This window comes from Arvicanthis niloticus, chromosome 17, assembly GCF_011762505.2.
Source record: "Arvicanthis niloticus isolate mArvNil1 chromosome 17, mArvNil1.pat.X, whole genome shotgun sequence".
Taxonomy (NCBI): Eukaryota; Metazoa; Chordata; class Mammalia; order Rodentia; family Muridae; genus Arvicanthis; species Arvicanthis niloticus.
This window is the reverse complement of record NC_047674.1, coordinates 30266812-30292148: the sequence shown is the minus strand read 5'-3', so window position 1 is coordinate 30292148 and position 25337 is coordinate 30266812. Positions and strand designations below refer to the sequence as shown.

The 25337-nt window shown below is 46.2% G+C and overlaps 1 protein-coding gene across 2 annotated transcripts in view; it reads right to left on the bottom strand.

Moving 5' to 3' along the window:
• Nucleotides 1–25337, bottom strand: part of Cracdl (CRACD like) — a 113903-nt gene that overhangs the window by 63069 nt on the left and 25497 nt on the right. The gene's annotated exons all lie outside the window — the stretch shown is intronic.

Here is a 25337-nt window from a genome sequence, read left to right as displayed (position 1 = left end):
CACACTTGGCTATAAACCTGTGACCAATGTTAGCAGAAGTAACGAAAATCTGTAGAACTGGATTCTAGCCTTCTTATCTCACAAGCTGAGTGACAGAAACAAGTGGCTTGCCTATGCACACATGGTGTGTGCTGCTTGGACTCTGTTACATTGCTTTTAAAAAAATTGGAGGACTGTAAAATTGGCACAGATTTCTTTGTACCCATGAACACACATAGTTGCATGTTGGTTGGGGGGTGGGGGTGGAAGGGTTCACACATATGTGTGTGTGCGTGTACATGTGGAGCCCGGAGGACAATCTCAGGTGTGGTCCCTCAAGTGCTATCCACTTTATTTATTTATTTATTTATTTATTTATTTATTTATTTATTTATTTTAAATGACCGAGTCTCTCATTAGCCCTGAGCTTACCAAGTAGAACAGGGTATCTGGCTAGCAAGCAATGGAGGTCCACCTGTTCCCACCTTTTCAGCTTTGTTAATACAAGCACATCCTACCGCCACACATGGCTTCTTAAATGTGGATTCTGGGGGCTAACCTTAACTCCTTCGGCTCATTTTACTGACTGAGCTATCTCTCCAGCCCAGCATAGACTTCTTTTTATGTAAAGATATTTAGATTAGATGACAACACATGACACATCTTTGAGATGAGACTGACATATGTATTTTTAAAAAATGTTTGTTGTCCAGAAAAATGAACATTCATGGCAGTGCCACAAATCTTCTCCTACCACTCTTGCTGTTCCCCCAACTGCCATACCTAGTGGTCTGCATGGTCTCCAGGGGAAACGTGAGCCCACTGCCTTGCCCACACACACCAGTTGCCTTTCCCAGCACCTTGGCCATGAGGAATGCTTCCTCTCCCCAGGCAACCAGCAAGCTTCCCCACCTACTGACAATTTGGGTTGGATACATCACTCTCCTGGACTTCAAGTTCACCGGGGACAGCTGGTTCTGTTTTCTTTGATGTCCTAATTTCTACACGCAAGAGAGGATTGGTAAATACTTTATGATTCAGTAAGCCTCGCCTAGGCTCAGAAAACTTGAAGAGAGTGTTCAGCAGAGCAAACCTGCACTCATTAAAAACAAATTGTATTCTTTGGAAATTTCACACACACAACAATGAATCTTGATAATACCCACCCTATGCTCATGTCTAAATTTTCCCCGAGACCCCCACATTTCGTTTCCCTCCCAACTTCATGTCTTCCCTAAATAATTATTTTTAACCCACTGAGTCTAATTACTGCTGCCCATATGCATGTGGGCATGGGTTCATCCACTGGGTTGTGGAGAAACTACCAGTGGTCACACTCATTTGAAAAAAAGTGAGTCTCCAGCATCCGCCTATAACTTGCCAGCTAGGAGTGGGGCCCAGGGAGCTCCTCCCTGCTCCCTGCTGGGAATTTTAACTGACTCAGTCTTGTGCTGGTGGTAGCCAGTGCTGTTGTGTGCAGTAGTCATCATGTCCAAGAGACAGGACTGCATGACTGTCTTTTACATTTTTCTGCTCCCTCTTCTGTGATGGTCCCTGGCCGTGCAGGAGGTGTGGGAGTATGGGATCGCTGTTCCAGCTATGGCTAGGCACTCCAGGTCAGTTATCTTCAGCTCTTTGAATGGTAAATAGTCTCTGCGTTAACTACCACTCCCTGCAGTAATTTGCTTCTCTTACCAAGGGTGGGAGCAGCTCAGATATATGGATATAAACATAAATATTTAGAATGCAGTCTGACAAAGTGACCATTTAGAAAAAGCAACATTAACACTTGTCCTCCAAGACCAATGACGTCTCTGGTCATGGATTCTGACCACACTTACATTACCAGGCATAAAATCCCTCCTGTGGAAGAAGCCTCAAATCCAACCAAGACAACACTTGGTTAACGCCATAAATGATCTTACCACCGTTAAACTAGTAGGCACAGCTAGGCCTATATTGTAGCATGCAGGGTCAGCGATGGATAAGACCACTGGTGTCTGTTGTACCTTAACAGCCTGCACAGCACTTTCTGGGACTGTGAGGGCTGGCTGGCATGGTGTGTCTTGGTTAGTTTGAGGTTGATTTCTCTATGTCCTATAAAAAAAAAGTATGTGGTATTTTCAGCAACACTAACTATCTCACCATCCAGTTACAGTGGGCAACCAAGAACAATAGCAAGAGGCTATGTTGTTTTGTGTGTCTCTGGAACCTCTCTGATCAGTAACTTGTAGGGGTGTTGCCTGGCACCGAGATTTTCATTTTAATGGCCCACATCCTGAGAGAAGCATCATTTACTAATATGGGGCACTTTCGTTCAAACTTTGTTAAAATACGTTTAATGGGCTTACAAACTAGTTATGTTCTAGTGATGTTCCGTATAGCTCCTTCATAATCCTTACTTCGGATTAACCACCCCCTTCTCTTCCTCCCACCCCTATCCCCATCAAGGCTTTAGGGCATAACACTCCATTTTAGAAGCCTTTGTCATGTTAACTTTCTTCTAAACAGCTCAGACAAAAATTATTCCCAAAGAGTTCATTTTGTTTGAGCCATTTGGTAAGATCCTCTGACAGAGTGCCCCTGTGTGATTCAGATGCGGGGGCTGGTTTGGTTTGACATAAATATCTCCCTCTTCTGTAATTCTGAAGCATCACATTTGGAGAACGAGGACATGGAGCAATATGGAGACACATTGGCTCATTATATGCAAACACCTAATATTCCAAATCACTCCAGCCTCTGTATTTCAAAGACCTAAAAAAGGCAGCAACTCTCCCCCTTTCCTGACTGTTTCAGCGGGGGTGGGCACAGTATATTGATGGCCCACACCACTCAGCACTGAATGTCTCTTGGGTCCAGCTGGCTCCTCAGTTAGACGGAACATCTCCAAAGATGGTACTAATATGCCTGATGGCTTCTGCATATGCTCTGGTGCCAAGTTAGGCACAGTTACTAATATAGAACATACAGAGCTTAACTCCACTGGCAAGGGTCACTTGTGTCACCGCAGTGGGCACGATGCTCCCTAGGGAGAATACTATATTCCTCCATTGGCTGATGCACAGGAAAGGGACCAAGGAGGGCGGGCAGGATCCTATAGATAAACAAGGACACTGGGGACTTCTCAAACGTTCCCCTTCCAGTAAACAAAACGGTGATGTCCTCACAGTTGATCACATCCTGCAACTCTTCTAAGTAACACATGTTTTCTCCTTAAACGGAAACTGGATTGAACATTAGGAACAGCTCACCTGAGCCAGGTGACAAAGTCCTTCATCACCAGGCAGACGAAGGGTGGGGTGTGGCTCAGGGGCTGAGCGCTTGCCTGGCATAGCTGGCACAATGCAAATACACACGTCCACACACACAAACACACACATAAACACGCACACGCATGCACACATGTGGATACACACATGCACACACATGCATACATGCACTCACACGCACACTCAGGTATGCATGCGCACAAGCATGCACACATGCAAATATGCACACACACACACACACACACACACACACACACACACACGTGCACACATGCAAGGAGGACTGACAGGAAGGATCAGTACACAAGAGTACTAAGTCCCATAGGCAATGGGACTCCTATTTCTATTTGGGGGTGCCTGCTCCTGAAGCACAGCAGGGTTCCCAGCCCTCTGGCATGAGCTCATTAGAGAAGAGGTACCCTAAAGGTTCTTCCTTTATACCTCCATTTTACCATATTTCCAGCCAGAGGCAAGAGTGTTGCAAGCAGCTGCAAGTACCATTGGACAGGCATCTGTGCTCTGTGCTCCGAGGGGAGAGGGGGAAAGAAGGGTGCCAGGAGAGCCCCACGTGGAACACTGCCCAGACATTATGAACAGGTACCCATTTAGATCACTTTGACAAATCACCTGCCTTCAGAGGAAGAAGCTCCTCCCCCAAAACGCCACCCCCTAGGGGTGCTAAGGAGACTTAAGAGTTCCTTTTCAGAGTTTCAGGCTCTGAGAGGGAGGCAACCCAGCCTGGGGCCCTTCCTTCCTCCCTAGAAAACCTGCCCCCTCAATGCCCCTTGATCTCTTGGATGTCCCAGTGGTTTCTTGTCTGACAGGTTAGATGGGGGTACACTAGGTACCCGCCTGTAACCAAGAAAGAACTCCTTGAATGGGAAGCCATGGATCCAGTTTCAATTTCTACCCACAGGCAGCCCCATGGACTGGAGTCCATGATGGAAGAACCTGGAACAGGGTGATGTACACACCCACCAGGGATGGTTCAGAGGCCTCCAAAGGTGGATCCCAATGTCCCTGGCACTCACAAAGAAGCCCAGCAAGCAGCAACTCAGCCCAATGGGAGCTGGCCAGAGATCTACACACCTTCAGCCCCTACCTGCATACTCAACATCTAACAGGATGCTCTGGAGATCCAAACGTAAGAACCACGGCTTTAAACAACTCAGATCACAGTGGGACTCAGGTGTCAGGTCATTTTTAAAGCTCTTAGGTGATTTCTGGTGGCAGCCACAGTGGAGTGAGGTGTGTCTCAAGCTCTGGGTGTGACCTTCGCTGCATGAGGTAAACCTAAGCTGAGGTGTCATGGGGATACACCCCCAATGTAAGCATGCAGTGCTCACCCGAGAGACAAGCAACTGCTGTGAACTCAGTGCATGCCTCATGTAGGCATGGAAGCCAGCCGTGTTCAGCAGGAATCTGTCTGGTGGGAATCAGGGAACAATATCTGGTAAAGTGATAGGAGGCCCTCAGAATCGACCCAGAACATTCTGAGAGCTGCTTCTGACAGTGCAGGTGCTGGGTATCCCTGGAAGCTCTGCTCTTCACACAGAACCTAGAGTTTGCAGGGAAGGGCAGGATGCTCTCTAAACCAGAAAGCGAACAGTAAGGGCAATGGATCTAAGATGCAAGTGGACCAGGTTGAGGAGGGCTCAGTTTGTTGTCCAAGGCTTCGGCTCCCACACACAAGGCTTTCCCTGTGAGCCCTGGAGGTCAAGTAAGGCCAGCTGAGGTGGAATTTCAGTCCCAACTCAGCACACAGTAGGCAACACCTAGAAACGAAGACCCATGGGTAATGGATTAATGATCACTTCATTTTCTCTCCATTCAAAGGGAGTTCTACTTCTAGGTACCACTGGGCAGAGGGGACTGTGCTTTGAGCAGAACTGGAAACTATGTTTGTTGAAAGCACGAACTCCATAGGAATCTGCCGAGGCCACACGCTTAATACACGGTATAGCCTGAGATGAGAGCCGATGGCTCAGGCTCGAGGTGATCAATCCAGTCAATGCTGTTGCATCTCTTGGGTGACATGTGGCTGGTTTCAGACAAAGGAGAGTAAGGCTGAGAGCTTTCTGGAATTGTTGGAAGTGTTTTTCTCTTGGGCCTGGCAGGATGTCTGCAGAGAAAAGAAACCAACACACCCAGAGGCTCTGTAATGCACTGCAGCTTTTCCTGAAGTCGGCTACCTGAGACTTCAGTTACGGGGGCTACGAAAATCTGTTTTTTAAATGTTGACGACTACTCTTTGCAAGGATTATTTGCAGGAGAGAAAAAAGTCCCAACCAATTCCATAAGCATTCAGCATAAGTGACTGAGTGATTGTGTGTGTGTGTGTGTGTGTGTGTGTGTGTGTATGTGTATATATTTGACTGAAGTGCATTTGAAACCCCTGAGGCTGTCTGGACATACTTTCTCTGGCTCAGCTTTTATATCTATGGGACAAATGTGGCTGGTACACTTCTAGTACAGCTGCATCCAGGGCAGACAATGGTGAACTATAAGGTGGGTACCAGTCAATGAAGAGGCTATCTGTTGTAGAGTTGCAAGTGGCGAAGGCACCGTTTGTGCCTTTAAGTCCCATCTAATGAGCTCAGTAACCAGGAAGATGGGCAAACTCACAGCTCTGGGCCACTCTCTATGGGTCCTGTGGTTTCAAGGGCCTCACGTTCTCCACCGAGAAAGGAAAACTCAGTCTCATGGCCTCTGAGTGAGACAGGCATGGGAAGACAGACTGAGTAGCAGATAGACTGACAGAGAGCTGTGGAGGGACACTGAGCCTTCAACGCCTCATGTGGGGAGGATGAGAGACTCAGAACGAACCTTAGGAATCACCAGTGGTCCAGAGTGGGGTAAGTCACCAGATCCAGAGGAAGCAAAACAAGGGAAGACTCAATGCTACCCTAAAGAGAGTACAGAGAGGCAGGAGGATTAGGTTTTGATGGATTGGAGTCATGGTACAGGGACTATTTGGTAATCCTCTTATCTGCCTCCCAGGACTCAGGTGACTGTGTGCCCAGCACTGGCTGAAATTACCCCTGGAAGGCAGTCACTGCTGGAACTCATACAAAACTGAAGGTTGTGAGTTCTGTTTTCCCTGACACCTGCTGGTCCCAGCCAGGGCCTCTGCACATCGCAGGAGTACAACAAGGCACAGCAGTGGGTTGCTCCCACCAGTTCTGGGAAGAATGTCTTTGCACAAAACTAATACAAAGTGCAACTGGCACAATCAGCCAGATGCAGTAACTTTCCACCACGCACATAGAATGGTACTCTTGGGTCCAAATAGTGCCAAAGGAATTCCACCTTGCTGTTTTCCCTGTAGCCTTGGGGTCACCTCCCTAGTAAGTCCTTCAGCTGTCACAAGAGGACGACAAGGTCTGTCACACAGACTGTTGTTCCAGACCCAAGAGATGATGTCATGCATAAAGGAGGTGTGGAGCTAATGGAAGGTATTATTGCTCACTGGTATTTTTGGCAGCTCTCAAAATGCAGCACATGGAGACCCACCCACACCACCTCCAGGCAAGCCTGCTCTGGCTGTCCGTCTTCACTCATTGGGATTCAGAAATAGTGCCACCCACATGAGATGGTTTGAGCCTGGGGAGCAGCCTGTGCTGGGGAAAGACAGAACTACAGGTGTCCCATCGACCGGTATGGCCAGCAGAGGGCAGCAGAGAGAGGGCGAGTTAGAGCTTTGTGCCAGATAAAGGTGTCTTTCTAATCCTGGATGAGTGGCCTGGAGTTCCAGAGACAGCCAGGATGAGCATCAAAGTCCCCATCATCAAACATCACCCAAATGGCTCAGAGGTCAAGATGAGTCACAGAGCTAGGGGTGGCTCAGCACTGGGGACATGCACGACACACGCCAAACACCGGCCTTCCAGGAAGAGACATGTAGGGCTGGAAATGAGTAAAAAAGAAGTTCAGATTCTGGAGGCTAGACCTGAACTCTACTCTCTCCCACAGTGAAGAACATCATGCCTGCCTAGCCACATAAGAACACACCCTCACCATCCCTGCCACCCAGTTCAACTCCAAAGGACGAAAGGGCACGGGGCTGACGCTACACTCTCGTCATTCACAAAGGGGAAGTGCCTTCCAGGTGTATATGCTGAAGTTCTGATCCGAAAGGTGCTGGTACCCAGGTGGTGGGGCCTCTGGGAGGGGACTAGATTGTGACTGTGGAGCCCTCATGAAATGAACCAATGCATGTATAAAAGATGTTCTAGCGAACTCTCTTGTCCCTCCCTCCATGCAAGTACATGGTAAAGAAGGTACTGCCTGGGGGATGGGAGATGGATCCTCCCCAGACACTGAAGCCAGAGCCGTGTTCATGTAGGTCTAGTCTCCATAAACAGTGAGGAGTGTGTTTCTATTGTTTCTAAGTTACCTGCTCCCTGATACTCTGTTACAGAAGCTTCTGCTGACCAACACTAAGGCCTTCTAGAGCACAGACTATGATCCTGGGCTTTCTGCAGCAAATCTTAAAACAAATGACCATTGAGTAGTGCAGATAATGACAGGGTACCTGGCACAGGCAGACAGGAGTGTGTCTGTGGAAATCGGGTATCTAGAGGGGTGCTGGGCATCCAAAGGGAGCCCAAGTTCAAGTACAGAAGCTACAATTTACACAGACATCCTGTCAAGGCAATGATGGAAACCCATGACTGAAGTCGCTTTCATCAACAGTGAAGGGTGCAGCGGACACACTGCTTGGATAGCAAATATGACCTTTGAACTCCAGGCTAAATAAAGACAGACTCAGAAGTCGCTCCTCGAAAGTCATGCCAATGGGGAAGGCATGGTGGGGAAAGAAACTGCATTTCCCCCTCTCATTTTTTTAATGGAGATTAATACACAGTAACTATCTCTTTGAAATTCTTGGCAGAAATAAATCATACCTAAGAAGCAGGATAGTGCTTTCAACAGCAAGAATGTTTACAATCTGGAATGCCGTAATTATTGTAAAAATATGCCTGGTAAAGAATGATAAAAATTAGGGGGAGACGCTCAGCAAAAACTGTGTCAGGAAGAACGGACAACACGGGCAACAGGAACATGAGAGGCTGAGAACAACAAGAGGGAGAAGCTGGGCTCTCCCCTGGCAGTCAGCCCCGACTTCTTGAAGCAACAGAGTTTACTGTGACAGGATGTGTAACTTGCCTCAGGACAGAGTGAACACATGACCAAACTGAGCTGGCTTGGGAGTCAAGACACTGTTGGTGATACAAAGTAATCAATCAACATTCGGAAAATGTCAGAATAAGGTTCCACCCTAAACAGCGCCCCTCCCTGCCCCAAATCCACTCCTCCATGGATGCCATGAGAAAACAGGCCCAAACCAATTAGCATGAACCTGTCAAAATCTTAGAAACTGATGCAAAAATTCAAGGAGTGTTTATTCAAGAGGAACAGCCCAGTCTCAGTAAAACAGCAAGCTCCATGGCCTTTTCTCTTCCTGCATTACACCACAGGTACCCTCCCCCACCCCCCAGTCTCTAGCTCCAGGACAACTTCAAACCCAGCAGTGTCACAACTACTGGGTGACCTGGTAGCCTAGAAGTCAGTTTCAGGGGAGAGTGGGGTTGAGGCTTCTTTAAAGCTCTATTCCATGATGGTGAGGGGGCTGCTGCTGCTGCTGCTGCTGCTGCTGGTGATGATGTTGGTGGTGATGATGATGTTGGTGGTGATGATGTTGGTGGTGATGATGGTGGTGGTGGTGGTGGTGGTGGTGGTGGTGGTGGTGGTGGTGATGGTGCTGGAGACTATGTAATCCTTCGCTTTAGAAAAGGGAAACCTACTGTAACTTAGGATGGTGCTTATTGAGTGTGAAAAGCATCTCACTTTCCAAGTAAGGTGTTTATTAGAGTCAATTACAGCCAAATACTTCACAGAGGCCCAAGGCCATTGGTAATTGTTGAGGGAACAGCAGAGTAACTACTATAGAGTCGCTTGCAAAGGAAAAATTGTTTTTTCCCAGTGGACTCTCACTGGGTGTATTAACCTCACTTAAGGGAAGACCCCACACCTAGTAGTACTTAACCAATACAAAATGAACTCAAAGATATTTTGTGGACTTTTTGTCTCAAGTTGCTATGTTTGGACTTTTTATTTTTTGTCTTGATGGTCTTTGGCTTGTACATTTTGGTTTCTTGTATATTTTTGTTTGTTTGTTTGTTAAGGGGTACAGAGCAGAATGTTTTCAGGGGTTTTCTTTGGTTTGTTAGCTGACTTATTTTTCAAAGAGAGAAAGAAAGAACATGAAGTTGGGTGGGGAGATGAAAAGGGCTAAAGTGTAATTAGAAAATATTGTATAAAAGGTAATTTTTAAAAAAATGTTGCCCTCTGATCTCCACACACAGGCCTGGGCACTTGTGAACCCACAATAAATAAATAAATAAATGTAATAAAAAAAAGAACAAAACCAAAACAAAGTTTAAAAAGAGCCACAAAAATTCTTGAGTTAAAAAAATGCAGTAACCAACTTTATTTCTTTTCTTGAAAGGCTCTATCATGGCTCAGGCTGGCCTTGAACTTGCTATACAGCTGTTCTGCCTCTGTTCTGCTGCTGTGATAAACCACTCCCACCAATAGCAACCTATGAAGGAAAGGACTTGTTTGACTTATACTTCCAGGTCACAGTCTATCACTGAGGGACAGGAACTCAATGGAGGCACAAATCATGGGGGAATGCTGCTTGCTGGCTTGCTCTCTGTCTCACACAGGCTCATGTAGCCAGGACCTTAGTCTGCACTTTCCAATCCAGGACCCCCTCATGTACCAATTAAGACTCCCTCACGGATATGCCTATAGACCAACCAGATAAAAACAACTGCTCAACTTCTCTCTTTCAGATGATTTTGATAAGAGTCAACCACAGCAATAGCCAAGGGTGACCTTGAATTCCTGATATTCCTGCCTCCCATAATCCTATAGACCTGTGCCACCATGCCTGGCCTCTGAAATTTTAATATCAGTAAAGGAGTTCAATAGTAAGTGTGAACCCTCAGAAGGAAGAACTGGTTGAGCTATCTCAAATAATACTAACCAATCTCAGGACCAGAAAAGATAGTGGGAAAAATGAGCAGAGATTCAAAGACTCAGGGAGCACCATTAATTATCCACTGTGTACACACAAGAAGTCCAATGTGTGCACACAAGACGCTCCAGAGGAAACCATAGGTGCAGAAAGAATAACTGAAGAATTTAGAGATAAATACTTCCAACTTTTAAGGTAAATGATCTACACATCCAAGAAAGCCAATGAACCACAAGTAGGTAACCACAAGTAGGGTAACACAGACACTCGTACCTAGACCCACGAGACTATGGAAGTGAGAGATAAAGAAAGAGCAGTCGGGGAGAGGCAACGCACCACATGCAAGGGATTCTCAGTAACTCCAGCGAAGTCACAGAGGACAGGAGGCATGAAATGTACACAGGCTGAAAGGCTAAACCCACCCAAATGGGTTTCCAAAACTGAGCTGCTCAGAAGTTTCCTTGTGGGTGGTGCTCTGGAGCGAGATCAGAGGTCAGCATTGCACCATGCTGTAATACACCACATGCTATTGAACTGGCCGATGTAAAATGGCTAATAATTTGTTATATGATTTTTTTGATAATTTAAAAATGAAAGGAAAATTAAGATTCCCAGGTAAACACAAGCCGTAGAAGGATTATCACTAGATAATCGGGTTATGGGAAACAATGGGTGTTAGACAGTGATTCAAACCCACACGGGAAAGAATAGTGCTAAGAAAGGTAATTATACAGGTAATTATAGAGGAAATATAATTGCATTTCCATTTGCAATTCTTTTTTCCCTCAACTTGAAAGACGCTTATGTAAATCTATAAACTGCAAACTTGTACCAATGCACACCTAGTGTGTAAAGATACGGTTTGTATAACAATAGTTCAGAAAGTGCTGCAGGAACGAGAGTATACAAGGGCAGAGAGCTTTGCACGCTTCGGGAATTATACTGGTGTTAATCCAAATGAGACTGTTATACAATAAAGATGTACATTGGAAACCCCCAGGGAAACTACTAAGAAAATACACTAAAAACCATAAAAGACATGACAAGGAGATTAAAGGGGTACACTAGAAAACAGCTATTTAACATAACAGGAGGCAGCAATGCAGTAAGAGGCAAAACAGAGGTAAGACACACACCCAAAAGATAATCTGTAAATGCTATCTTCATAATTACAATGAAACGATAAATACTCCAATTAAAAGACAGAAGTTGACAGAAAACATAACACAAATTGATCTAACACTATCCATGAAGAGACATGAGCTATACAGTCAAAGACACTAAAACTGAAATCAAAAGGAAGAATAAGACCATGAAACTGTCAATCAAACACGGCTAGAACAACCACGCTACTATAGTATGAGATCCAAGACAAAGGTTACCAGAAATAAAGAGAGGAACTGCATTATGATGAGGGGGCCACTCAAGAAAGATCTAACAGTTGCATGAAACACACCAATAACAGATACTCAAAATACATGAAGCAAAAGTGACAGAATTGAAGAGAGAATCAATGATTCAGCAGTCATTGTTGAAAATGCTAATATCTCACTTCCATAACCGATAGAACAAAACAAAACATAAGCAGCACAAGAGACAGAATACTTGATAATGTACTGGGACCTAGAATCAAGGACCTAAGAACCCAATTAACACAGAATTCAGGTCCTGCTCAAGGGAACAAGAACATTTTCAGGGTAGACCATCTGTTAGGCCATAAAAGAACTAATACTTTAAAAATATTTAGGTGGCAAAGATTTCTCCAACCACAACAGAATCACATTAGAAAAGGAACAGAAGGGAATTGTGCAAACTAAATGGCATCTTACCCAAAATATATATATATATATATATATATATATATATATATATATATATATATATATATATATATCAATCAACGGGTCAAAGAAAGAGTCCTAATTGAAATCAGAAAATACTTTGAGATGAATCAAAACAAAGCTTCAATATACCAAAATATATGAGATGTAGCTAAAACCATCCTTAGGAAGAGGTTTGTGGCTGTAAATGCTTAAAGAAAAAAAATCCTGGATCCGTAGCTTTTTACCTTAAAAATAGAGATAGAAAAACATACAGAGGCAGAACAAGTTATGCTGCAAGCAATCAGGAGGAAAATACTGAAGTGCAGAAAAGAAATTAATAAAATTTAAAATAGAAAAGGAGTAAACTAACAAAACAATCTAGAAGAAAGTTCTTTGAAAAAAAAAAAAACCTATAACTAAATGTGCCATGAAAGAAAGTATAGGAAATTCAAAATGTTAATAATCAAAACTCAAAATGGAGTCATCACTATCAACACTACAGAAATTAATATGCTTAAGTCAACACCTGTGTGTCAAGAAAACTAGATAACAATGAAACAGACACAAACTACCAAAAAAAAAAAAAAAAAGACTCAAGAAGAAATAGAAACTGTGAGTAGGCCTAAGGTTTAGTTGTTGCAAAAATAATTGGATTGGGAATTTTTAACTTTCCATGATGAGGTGCTCATGTCTTTACAGCTTCACTGGTAAATTCTAATAAATGCTTAGAGAAGGCTAGTAATGGATGCATGATTTCTTTGGAGGGCTATGAAAATATCCTGGAATTAGGTACTGGTGATCATCCGAAACCTTGTTCTGGGATGTGCAAATTATCTGTCCATTATCTTTAAACTATTGGAATAATGAGTACATGTAATCTGGTACAGTTATAACAATGGAATTCCTATTTCTTCCTCCCATATTTTATCTGGTCAAATTGAACAGAATGTGAAGGTTGTAAGTCATGAACTTTCTCTTTCTGTATAGGTGTATGCTGTATATATGTGTGTATTTGTGTGGGTATGTATATGGGGAAGTGTGGCTACAGGTGTATGTGTGTGCATGTGATGGCTAGTGGTTGATTCCTTATGTCTAACTCCAATCTCTCTCCACTTTACTCTCAAAACAAGCAAGGTCTATCACTGAAGCTTGAGCTCATTGATTTGGCTAGGCTGGTTGGCCAATGTGCACCAGGCATCTGCCTGTCTCTGACTCTCTGGTACAGGGATTACAATGTATCCACTTTCACATAAGTGCTGAGGATCAGAACTCAGGCCCTCCTGTTTGTACAGCAATCACTTTACCGACTGAGCCATATACTCATCCCCTCATCTGTATTCTCAAAACAAGCAGATTCATATTTCATCTTTCCCAAACCTATTCTTAGAAGAATTTTAATCCAGCAACATGGCTGCTCTGGCAAAGGATCACATCCAAGGACCTAAGTCTTTTTGATCTGGCTGGAATGCAGACACACCACACACCTTTAATCCCTCTGGCTAGAATATAGACACACCTTTAATCCCAAACAATGACATCTAATTGAGGGATAGACAAAGTGATGAATCAGAGAAAGATTTGACAGAATGTATCAGAGATAGGATACACCCAACTCTCAAAAGAACAGACAGGAAAGAGAGACTACTTTAACAGAAGAGAGGGAGAGAGAGAAGTTTGGTTCAGTTAGATTTGGTTCAGTTCAGTTCAGTTCAGTTCAGTTCAGTTCAGTTCAGTTCAGAATAGTTCAGTTTGTGGAATTCAAAGGCAGTCTTTCCAAGCAGAGCAATTCAGTGAGAAGCGAAAAAAACCAGTTTGAATCAGTCAGCCTGGGGAGGGGTTTAAGCAGAACAGCTGAGTTTAACCAGCCAGCCAAAGTTCAGAAAGAGGTAGAAAGGGTGAGTTTATTCAGTAGTAAGTCTCAGAGGCTGAAATATTCTAGGCCTAGGTCAGCAGATAGAGGCTGGAAGCTGAAGCCTTCAAGGTCTGGGATAGCAGAAGATTAGATTGTATGGAGGCTGTAAGCTTCTAGGGATAGTTAGTACAGAGAAAAAAAAATGCTCTGGGCTCAGCCCAAGCCTCATATTTGTAAAGCTTGGAAATGGCTCTCATCTCATCACTTCCTCTGAGAAAATAAAAGCAACCCTGACTTTCACATTGTTCTCTACAGGGCAAGGTTGAAATACAGTTTAAAGGTATACGTTAAATTAGAAAGAAGTATCTACAGTATCTTCAAAAAGGGGATACGATCAAATCTGTGAAAATCATGTTTTATATGCATCTTATATACAAAGCTTGATAGTATTTTATAAAATACCTGGTCTGCAACCCAACACAGGAGGCTAGGTATACATTTTTTTTTTCTCATCTGTCTCTTTCCTTTTTGGGCGGGTATTGTTTTTTGCTTGTTGGTTGTTTTTATTTGTTTGTTTCTTTTTCTGAGACAAAATTTCCTGTAACCTTGGATTTCTCATCCTCCTGCCTCTACCTCCCAAACACTGCAATTCCATGCAGGAGCCACCAGGCTCTAGGTAGTGTGGCATTTTCTTCTTGTTGCATTTCAGTGCTGTAAAAATGTGCAGATTCTGGAGCATCTTGGACTTTGGATTTGGCTATTAGGAGGTTCAACTCGCATAACGTTACTTTCGAACAACAGTGGAAACCTCACTACACACCTACACTTTTATGTAAATTATAGCTGGTTACAGGTCCAGCTGGCCTATTCAGAGTGAGGACAGCAACCCAGTTCATTCTTCCTCACACTCTCAACAAACTCACGTCCTCCTACCTGCAGAATCTCTGCCATCATTTTTCTGGTCTCTCACAGACCACTGCCTAGTCTCCCTGCTGCCTGCTCACAAACCTCTGCACTCTGGCCCACTCCCTTCTGGGGTGCATTAACCCTGACACCATACCCTGATAGCACCCCCCCTGCCCCCAAGTCCAGGAAGGATCCTTCCTACGCACTATCCACAACTTCCTTTCAAATCTGGAAGAAAACAGGCTTTCTGCAGCATGCTGCACAGAAATCCATCCACCAGAACTGTGTCTGCTCAGGAGATCAGGGGAGCTGGTCCATGGGCCTTCAGCACCACAGACCTGGGCCTCCGTAGAGCCTCATGCTGTGTTCTGACTGAGAGCAGAGGGAGCCACACTTGACATTCTGTGGTGTGGCAGGATGAAGGTCACACTTCAGCCTCTCTGTGGAGGGAACTACCTCTTCAGGAACTGTGTACATCCCACCCTCTATTACTCATGCAATTTTAAAAAATGATTTAAAAAAGCATCAGGAGTCTCTCTGTGTCCTCTTGTCCTAAACAGATAATCATCAACCTTGAAACTCAGGCTACCAGGGACTAAGGAAGGAAGGCTGAGATGGCAGCCTGGGGCCAGTTTAAGGGCCATTTAGAAATCAGAATAGACAAGACAGGGCTTCTGAAGCAGACGTGGGCAGGGAGAAGTGACACAGAGGTTGGACCCTAGTTGTAAATGTGGGCAAACATGCAGAAGGCAGGGTACTGAAGGAGCAGAGTCATATGCTTGTTACCAGAATGGCTTCAGAGAAGAAAATATTCCAAAATAATAAACAGAGCTGAAGAGTAATGGTTCTGGGTTGGCAAACTTCACATATGAAAATGCATTCCTGCAAACACTCATCAAACACAAAGAGAAAGAAATCCTGAGATAGGCTCTCAAATTCTACCCCAGGAAGAATCCTCCATGTCTTCCAGGCCAAGTCTGGAGCAGAGGTGCAACTCTGCCATCTATTTTTATGCAACAGAGGAAACCAGCTCTGAGTGAACCCAGAAGCTGCTGATACAGTGGTGGAGTGAGCCCTGAGTTGAAAGTTGCTACCAATGAGGTGACTTCTGGGGTGAGGAGCTGTAGTCAGAGGTGACTGCATTCGGGCGACACCCACCCTTCTAACACTTTATTTCCAAATGATCACAATGTTCAGCTCCATGAGTTTTGTCACATGTAGAGAGTCACATGGCCACCACCTGGCTGGGTGCTGACGGGTACATAAGCATCCCATCATCCCCAAACACTTCCCCCCCCGTCTGCTCACTCAGGGTTGCACAGCACCCCTCTTATGCCCCTGGCAACCACAGATCTCTTCTCCGTCACTCACATTCTGTCTCCTCGAGAATGTCACAAAAATGGAATAGTACACTGTGGAACACTCCGGGACTCGGTTCACTCACAAATCCAGACACTGCTCCAAGCTGCTGCCTGTACCACTGCTCAGCCCCCTACTGGCTGCTATAAACTGTTAACACTGGCAGCTGCTAAGCTGTGATAACCTCTGCTCCCTCTGGGATGAGGACGATGACATCATCTATCACAGGAACCACCTGAATTCATAGCATGGCACAGGCAAGAATTTACCTGTCTAGAACTCTCATGAGCTAGAGGCCAGTGAGACCACACCAGGCTCCCACTGCCTTCCCAAGTGGACTAGGCTTACCTGCCTCCCCCACTCCAGCAGCAGCGCATGAAGCGAGAGCCTTCAAGAATATATGGCAGGGAGCCAAGGATCTAGTCGTGTTCTGCAAAAGCTGAACCTAAAAGCAATCCCACCCCTGGGCTCAAGGGCACAAGAGCACATTGTTCTCATACCTTAAACTGTACGACTCTATGCTGAAGAAGTAAACCTTTGTTCTTCCCTAAGGAGAAGGAGGAAGCTCTCACTTTCACCAGGACGTTACCTTCTTCCAATCGGAGGAAGACGGAGGCTGAGCATACAGGAGCCTCAGTCAACAGCCTACTTCATGACGACTCAGAGAAACCCTGTGATGGTTCATGACTACCAGGGTCTCCAAAATGGAGACACCAGAAACATCCCCTCTCCCTCTTTGAACCCAAGGAGGGGCTGAGCACAGAAGAACTTGTCAGGGATCTCCCATCCAACCCCAAGAAAGTACAGAGACTCCGACCCCATGCTGAGACAGTGCAAAAACATGAAATATAACTGTTGCCGTGTAAGTTAGCTCAGTCAGCCGCGACCCTGACACTCCGGCAACTGCAGACAGACACCCAGCCTCTCACAGCCTGTATCCATCTGGAATGCTCACAGTCTCAGAAGCAGAACATCTGAGGTTGAGCAGCCTCTGGGTTCAATCTCTTCTGAAGGTCTCACAGCAAATGGTGTCACAGTAGAGCATGGAGACAGGAAGCCTGAAAGAGCAGGAGCCAGGCCTGCTCTCTCAATGTCCCATTCTTGTGAAATCTCACAAGAACAACATGATCCCCTTCAAAGGCAAGGGCAGCATCCCTAATGACTTGTCAACCTCCCATGAAGCCCCCAGTCACTTGACGTTTCAAATATCTTCCAACAGCACCATCCCAAGGACCAAGCAGCCAGTACCTTAACCCTTGAGGACCACAGCCAGCCACAGCAAGGCTGAATGAGAGGACACATGGAATAGACTCAAGATGCCATTGCTGACAACCTCCTGATCAGCAGGTCTCATCAGGGGGGCTGAGAGACCAGCTACCCTAACCCTGCCACGTGCTTGCTTCTAGCATACAAGAATTCCCTGATTTATGAACCTGTGCAGAGGGCTGCCGAGATGGCTCTGAGATTAGGAGCATGTACCACTCTTGCAGTAGATGTGAGTTTGGTTCCAACATCTGTGTTAGGCAGCTCACAAATGCCTTTAGGTCAAGCATGAAGGGATAAGAAACCATCTTTTGACCTCTGTGGGGACACACACACACACACAAAAATAAAATAGGGTTTTTAAATTTTCTGTTGTTTCCTACCCCCACCTTTAAAAATCTCATGTAGGAAAAAAAAAAAAAAACCAAGACAGTGTTCTTTTTTTCAGTGAGATGTAAGAGAAGGCATCATGATTCATTCTGTTAAGTAATTCTACCTGTGGGAAGAATGTGCATCTCCGTGGACACATTGTAAATAGCCGCAAGCACTTACATTAAAGGGTAAGTTTTTCTTCCCCAAACACAAATATACTAACTATGACAAACAATCGCATCAGGATTAACCTCAACCTCAGAGAGAATGGTCTACGTTGCCTCAGTTACAGTCTGGCTGTTTTACATCTCAGTCTTGGGAGTGTGTCATTGTCTGGGCCCCTAGCCACTTGACACCCAGAATGACACCTGTAAAACAGAGACAACGCCTCGGGTAAGAGAGCCTGTAACCTCTGTCGTTTGAGGTGTCAGTGATGCTCATGACTCCTGTCAGTATTAGATGGTTTGAGGACCGGGAAGGTGATGACGCCCAAAGAGATGTTCATAAAAGTATAGCCCCCAGACAACACTAATAACAGCTTCAACTCCTGCCTCGTCTGCTCATGCACCCTATAGGAGATCAACTTAAGACCCTGTTGTCTGAGGGCCACTCTCATTTGTTCTTGCCTCAGAACACGTCTGCAGGACCCTCCAACCATGTTAGCACGCTGAGGCATTGTTCTGCCATTTTCTCCATCTGTCCCTCTAGGGGACTTGTTCCCTCATGTACCTCAGCTGGAGCCCCCAATAGAGCGCTTGCTTTGGAGTTCTGAGGTTTTTTTTTGTTTTGTTTTGTTTGTTTTTCAATGCTGGGGATTAAACCTGGGGCCCCACAAATGTTAGACAAATGTTCTGCCACCAGGCTACACCCCCATCCGTCCCTGGTTTAGAGTTTCTAAGACCTGGAACCTGTGCCAGGTTTACTACCTAATATGGGAGGAAACTTGGAGATCCACGTGTTTTTTTCTCTGCCTGTTTTTTCATTGGAACAGATGGAGGAGGAATTTTTTTTCCTTGTCTGTTTTGAGACTCCAGTGAGATCCTGCATACAAAAGCCCAGTCTTTCTTCTGGCAATGGATCCACAAGTGTTATTGACATGGATTTCTATTGGAGATAGAAAAATCTGCCTTTATGTTTCCAAATGGATATCATGTCTCTCTAGGTGGCTTCTGTTACAGAAGATGGACCTTGACAACTCAAAATCATTCCAGCCCATGGTCCCTGCAGGGCCTTGCACTTTTTTTTATTCTGGCTGGATCTGTCTGGATCTGTCAGGCTCTTAGTCCTAGGACTAGCAGGGCCCTTCTTCAGCCTTTTCCTACATTTCAATGATGCCCAGTCTCTATCCCAATCAATCTTGCCTCCATAACAGACCTTGGACACCTAGATTATTCTTCCCAAACCTGTCATATCAAATGAATATTTGTATATATACATGTAAAATGGGGATAGAACCACATTTAATTTTCTAAAAACCAGACTCCAAAGACTACCTTGCCACACAGCCCATGTAAAAACTCCATAACAGGACTGATTTCTCATTACAGGATACATTGGTAAGCCAGAATTCCAGGCTTGTCTGTGCAGCTTTGCACAGGTAACTTACATCACCAGGTCATGTACAGAAGGTACTTTGCAAAAGATGACTGGGCACCAGAGTGTCCATCTCACAGACATGTGCTACCTAGCTGTTCAAAACAATTTCAAATCTATTTACTTTCTTAGGGAAGCTGGGCACCAACCCCAGGGACTTGCATATGTTAAGCAAGCTTTATACCACTAAACTATACCCTTATCCCAACAATAACAAAATTAAAAATTATACACGTGTGCATGTGAGTGCAGGTATCCATAGAGACCAGAAGAGGGCACCAGATCCCTGGAGCCAGAGTTACAGATGCCTGTAAGTTACCCACGAAACCCAACATGGGTTCCAGGAACCAAACTTGAGTCTTCTGCAAGAATAACATGAACCCCCTCATCTCTGAGCCATCTCTTTAACCCCTCAAAAAATTTTAACTGAAAATGTTCTTTCATGATAAAACTACACAGATTTTTGAAATAGGACAAAGCAAACCTGCCATGTTGAGTATTTTCATTTTGGTATGTTTATTCCCAGAGTCTGCCCCCATGGGCATTACATTTTAGTTTCATTCATTCATGAAACAAATGTTTATTGGCCACTGTTAAGTTCCAGCCACAGCCACAGACACTGATGATTCAATGGTGATCAACAGCCAAAGACAAACTCTCATTCTCTTGTTTGAAGACAGAGGACAAAAAAGCAGATATACAATTTGTCAGGAGGCACTCAAGTTTCAAAAATCAAAGTGGGAGGGCTGGAGTGGCGCTCAGTGGGAGGAGCTGGGGGAGCTCAGTGGGAGGAGCTGGGGGAGCTCAGTGGGAGGAGCTGGAGGGGAGGTCAGTGGGAGGAGCTGGAGGGGAGGTCAGTGGGAGGAGCTGGAGGGGAGCTCAGTGGAAGGGGCTGGAGGGGAGCTCAGTGGGAGGAGCTGGAGGGGAGCTCAGTGGAAGGGGTTGGAGGTGAGCTCAGTGGGAGGAGCTGGGGGAGCTCAGTGGGAGGAGCTGGGGGAGCTCAGTGGGAGGAGCTGGAGGGGAGCTCAGTGGGAGGAGCTGGAGGGGAGCTCAGTGGGAGGGGCTGGAGGGGAGCTCAGTGGAAGGGGCTGGAGGGGAGCTCAGTGGGAGGAGCTGGAGGGGAGCTCAGTGGAAGGGGCTGGGGGGGAGCTCAGTGGGAGGAGCTGGGGAGCTCAGTGGGAGGAGCTGGAGGGGAGCTCAGTGGGAGGAGCTGGAGGGGAGCTCAGTGGGAGGGGCTGGAGGGGAGCTCAGTGGAAGGGGCTGGAGAGGAGGTCAGTGGGAGGAGCTGGAGGGGAGGTCAGTGGGAGGAGCTGGAGGGGAGGTCAGTGGGAGGAGCTGGAAGGGAGCTCAGTGGGAGGAGCTGGGGGAGCTCAGTGGGAGGAGCTGGAGGGGAGGTCAGTGGGAGGAGCTGGAGTGGAGCTCAGTGGGAGGATCTGGGGGAGGTCAGTGGGAGGAGCTGGAGGGGAGGTCAGTGGGAGGAGCTGGAGGGGAGCTCAGTAGTGGAGCACTTTCCCGACACACACAGACAACACCCCAAACTTCCAAATTAGAGAGCAGGTGTCCTATGAAAAATGAGGCCCGTTTCTCCTCGTGCTACAGCATGGAAAGCCAGAACTTTTGGTCTAAGCTTACTGGATACCTCTGGACAGGCAACTAAATAGTTTTTGACTCGTTGTCCCATCGATTTCTATCACTAGGCCCTGTGGGGAACTCAAATGGCAACACTCAGGTGGAGACTTTGTAAAGGACCCCACGCTCAGCACTAGGGATGGCCTTCTCTGAGAATAGGACAAGTGAGCAGAGCCTGAAGAACTTGACAGGGGCGGGCTACGGGGGCGTGGGGATTTGATACATGTGGGGGTAGGCCATGCCAGCATAACAGCAGGGCAAACACCCAGACCGGAAACACCAGAGCAGGGGGAAGAATGTGGAGGCCAGACACAGCTGGGTGCTTGTTGGGGAACCAAAGAGGCCTCGGGGCACTTAAATAAGACTTGGGATCGCACTGAGTCAGCTCCTACAGGTCTCTTTGCACAGTTTTGGCGCCACTGGCTAATTTTCTTTGCTCCTGACCACCTTGTCCTCACGTCTCATAATTATTTTATTGTATGGCAGGTGCAGCAGATGATACTTTGTTTAAAGAACGGTGAGTTTCGTTGGGCATATTCAGTTGGCTGGCATAGGACCTTACTCCTAAGAAAGCATGTGTTTCGGTTTTGTTGTAGAGCTCTGATAGATTCTTTGCAGACTCCTTAGGGATAGCCTCTCCATGGTTCTAAGAGTAAGGTCCCTCTACTACAGCAGGTTAGACCACTCAGCAGTGTGGTTCTGCCATCTCCTGATTCCCTGCTCATGGCTCCTTTACCCAACCCCTGGCATTGTTCCAGGTCCAGCCTCGGAGCTCAGCTCCATGGCGCAGTTCAAAGTCTTCTCACAGAGCTGTCCTCTCTCCAGTACACTTTGCCATGAATGCTAACCATCTCAGTATGCCTAGTTCTGTGTGCACGTGCGTACGGAAACACACACACACACACACATACACACATACACACACCTCTGCTCAGCTCTCTTATGGTCTCTGCTCCCCTGTGCCAAGGCTCAGGCAGCATTCCCAGACAGAACGTCAGAGCAAATGTGGGTCTTTACTTGCATCCGACACCTGCACCGGGTGGTGTTCTGGTCCAGTTGTTCAAGGAGAGAAAGCAAATCCAACACGGATTGCTCCATTATGGCTGGGATTGGAAATCTGATTCCTTTTAAACGGTAACTCTTCATACTAGGTAGAACAGATTACAAATGAACTACATACCCCAAGACCACAAGTTTTTTTTTTTTTTAAACTGATGGAGAAATTTTCTTGAAGCAGAAAATGCTAATATTGTGACACCTGCCAACCACCTGTGCCAATGTGGGAGGCCCCAGAGCAAAATGTGTGGCTTCAGATAAAACCCCTGGAGCATGAGGCCGGTTCAACTCGATGATACCGGGCAGAAGCAGGCAGCTTTGAATGCTGGGAAGCCTGGTGGAGACACTCCCTAAAAGCTCTGTCCATGTTCAAAGTCATGACCATTGGACCTGACTGGCCATTTCATCTGGAATCCCAGCTAAAAGGCAGAAGAGAACATGTGTGTGGGACCAGAGGTATCTCCATGAGATGACTGCCAAGTGCTCAGCTGTGGGGCAGGAATGGCTCTATTGTGCCAGCAAACACAGACCTAAGGTGCTACAGTTAGACCTAAGGAACTAACTGTAAATGCTGTGGCCTAGGGGTCATCGTTAGAGGCGTGCTCTTGATGGGACCATGGCTCCAGACTCTTCCTGACTCTTTTGTGCCCAGTCATCGGAAGGGTGTTCTCTGCCTTGCATGCATTTCCACCAGTGTGTGCTGCCTTGCTGCTGGCTCAGAAACGTGGGTCAACCAATATTACACTGAAACCTCAAAAAAAATAAAAATAAAAAATGAGTCAAGAGACGCCTTTTCATAGGCTGGCGATGTCAGGAATGTGGTTATGGGAAGCTGGCTAACACCCAAGTTTACTTCCCAATTCAAGTGACTTTCTGGTAAATGCTTGCCCTTGGTGCACAAAGAGGCAAGCAGTGCTCCTTGGCTACCCAGCTCCCACTGAGTTTCTCTCTCCGCAGTCTGTGGGTTTGCTTGTAAACATAACAGCTTGCTGGCGAACAAATTTTATCAGTCCCAATAAAAAGTCAAAGAAAAACTCAACCCCATTAGGGTGAAGACCTATCAGGCAGATAAAAACCTCAAAGGACTGACCTTTCCTCACCGTGACACAAACAGCCACTTGCCCTGCACTGGCGACCAGGGTTCTGGCGTCTCAGGTAGCTCATATTCCAGTGACCTTCCTCTGTCTGGTGTGGCCACCATCTGTAGCACAATATTTGTAACTTACAAAAGGCTACAGTGGAGAAGTGGGCGGAGCCCTTTGGTTTCCATGGGTGAATCTCCTTAATGACTTGCCACCTTCTCTTCGCCCAGACAAAGGTCCTTGATTTACTTTTCTAACTATTCGGAATAATCTGAAAAGTTCGGAGAACTATCTGTAAGAAAAGCCCACAGACTCTAATGGCTTCATGAGGACACAAGGATTATGGGTGTTGGAAAAGACCTATTTAAAGACTTGTGCTATGAGTTGGTGTCTTAGAAGCTTCCAGAAGGCCTCGGGTAAAGATGCAGAGAGCCTGCAGGCAGCTTTCGGGCAGATTCTGTGTGAGATTTATATGGACACTGTGAGATTCACGAGCCCTGGACAGCAGCAACAGACTCTCGAGTTCCTCTGCTGCTTGCATCAGAGCCCCTGGGCTTGCTGGGGGGTCAGTTATTTACGCAGCTCACTTCACATGGGCTCACTTTTCTTCTGGTTACAGGTACCAGCATGGCAGCGTAACTGCCATAACGTGAAAAAAAAAAAAAAAGCAGGCAAGGGTGGAACAATCCTATTATGTGCCTGAGAAAGCAGCCGTGATTATCTGAAAGAATCCTAGAGGAAGTTCTAACTGCTTCCGTGTCATGAGGACCCATGCAACCAAAGCTGCCGTCAAATCCTGGTTCATAAAACAATGGGAGCTGTCTGGCACAGGGCTGGAACAAACACTGGCTAGGGAATGGCCATTCCCCACTCTGCTACATTCCTGCTTGACCTACCTGCCTTCTCTAAGGCTCTTGGAAACCTGACTCCAACCAGCCAGCGTTCCTGGGGAGCAGGGGCCTGGCACTGAACACTCCATCTGTGTGCACACCCCTGGCCACCTGCTATGCTGGTCTCTGTCTGGTTCCCTCTCGCCACCTGTAAACTCACATGTGTCCCCAGGCACCAGGCCCAGTAGAGGGAGGGAAGGGCAAAGGGCCAGTGATAAGGCCGGGGAAGCCAGCAATAAAGTGAGTAGGCTGCAGGCTAAGCAGCTCAGTCAAGGGGACGATGGGATTCTGAAGGGAGAAAAAGCTATACCTTGTTCCATTCCCCATCTTCTGCTTCCTCAAGCACCACGGGCAGGCGGCAGTGACACTGTCTCCTTCGGTGGCATTTTCTTCTCTCCCACAGCCTAGAGAAGTGGTTCCCGACTTTGCTACCAGTGCAACCCTTTAACCCACCTCCTCATGACATGGTGAACCCCAACCGTGGAATTATTTCCATTGCCACTTTTTGACTGGAACGTTGCTACTGTTACAAATTGTAATAGAAACATCTGTGCTTTCTGATGGTCTCAGGCGACCTGTGAAGGAAGCCTCCACTCACCTGGAGGATAAAAAGAACAGAGTTAAGAAGAAGTCCTCTCCTGTCCGCATGGACTTGCTGTCCACTTACCTGCTGAGTGGCCCCCCAACAAGGGTCTACAAAGGACACTTGCACTTGCTAACCACTGTTCACACTGTCACGAGTGCCTGCAGGGTTGGTGGTGCACGTGAAGCATTTAACTCAAAGTTCCCCCAGAATTGTGTCTTGGTTCTAATAAGCTTGCTGTGCAGAGACAGTAAGAGAATGATGAAATTGGCTGGGCGTGTAGCTCAGTGGTCAGTGCTTGCATGTGCCAGGCCCTGAGTTCAATCCCCAGCACAGTGAATAAAAACTATTAATAATAGAGTGATAATAATACCTATTATTATTATATAATACATCAGTGTGAAATAAAGAGACAAAGAAACTGCTAAGACACCTTTGATTTTTTCAGAGGAAGGCTGAGGTGGTGTGGGCAGCGGGTTCTGATAGGACAATGGCAGGCAGCAGGCGGGTAGCAGGCTCCTGGGCAAAGCACTGAATAAAGAGGCAAGAGCCCCAGCATGTCCACCATCCTCTGCAGAATGCCTGCAAGCGCCTCTCATTCTCTGGGCCTCGAGGCCCTGCCCACCTCCCAGT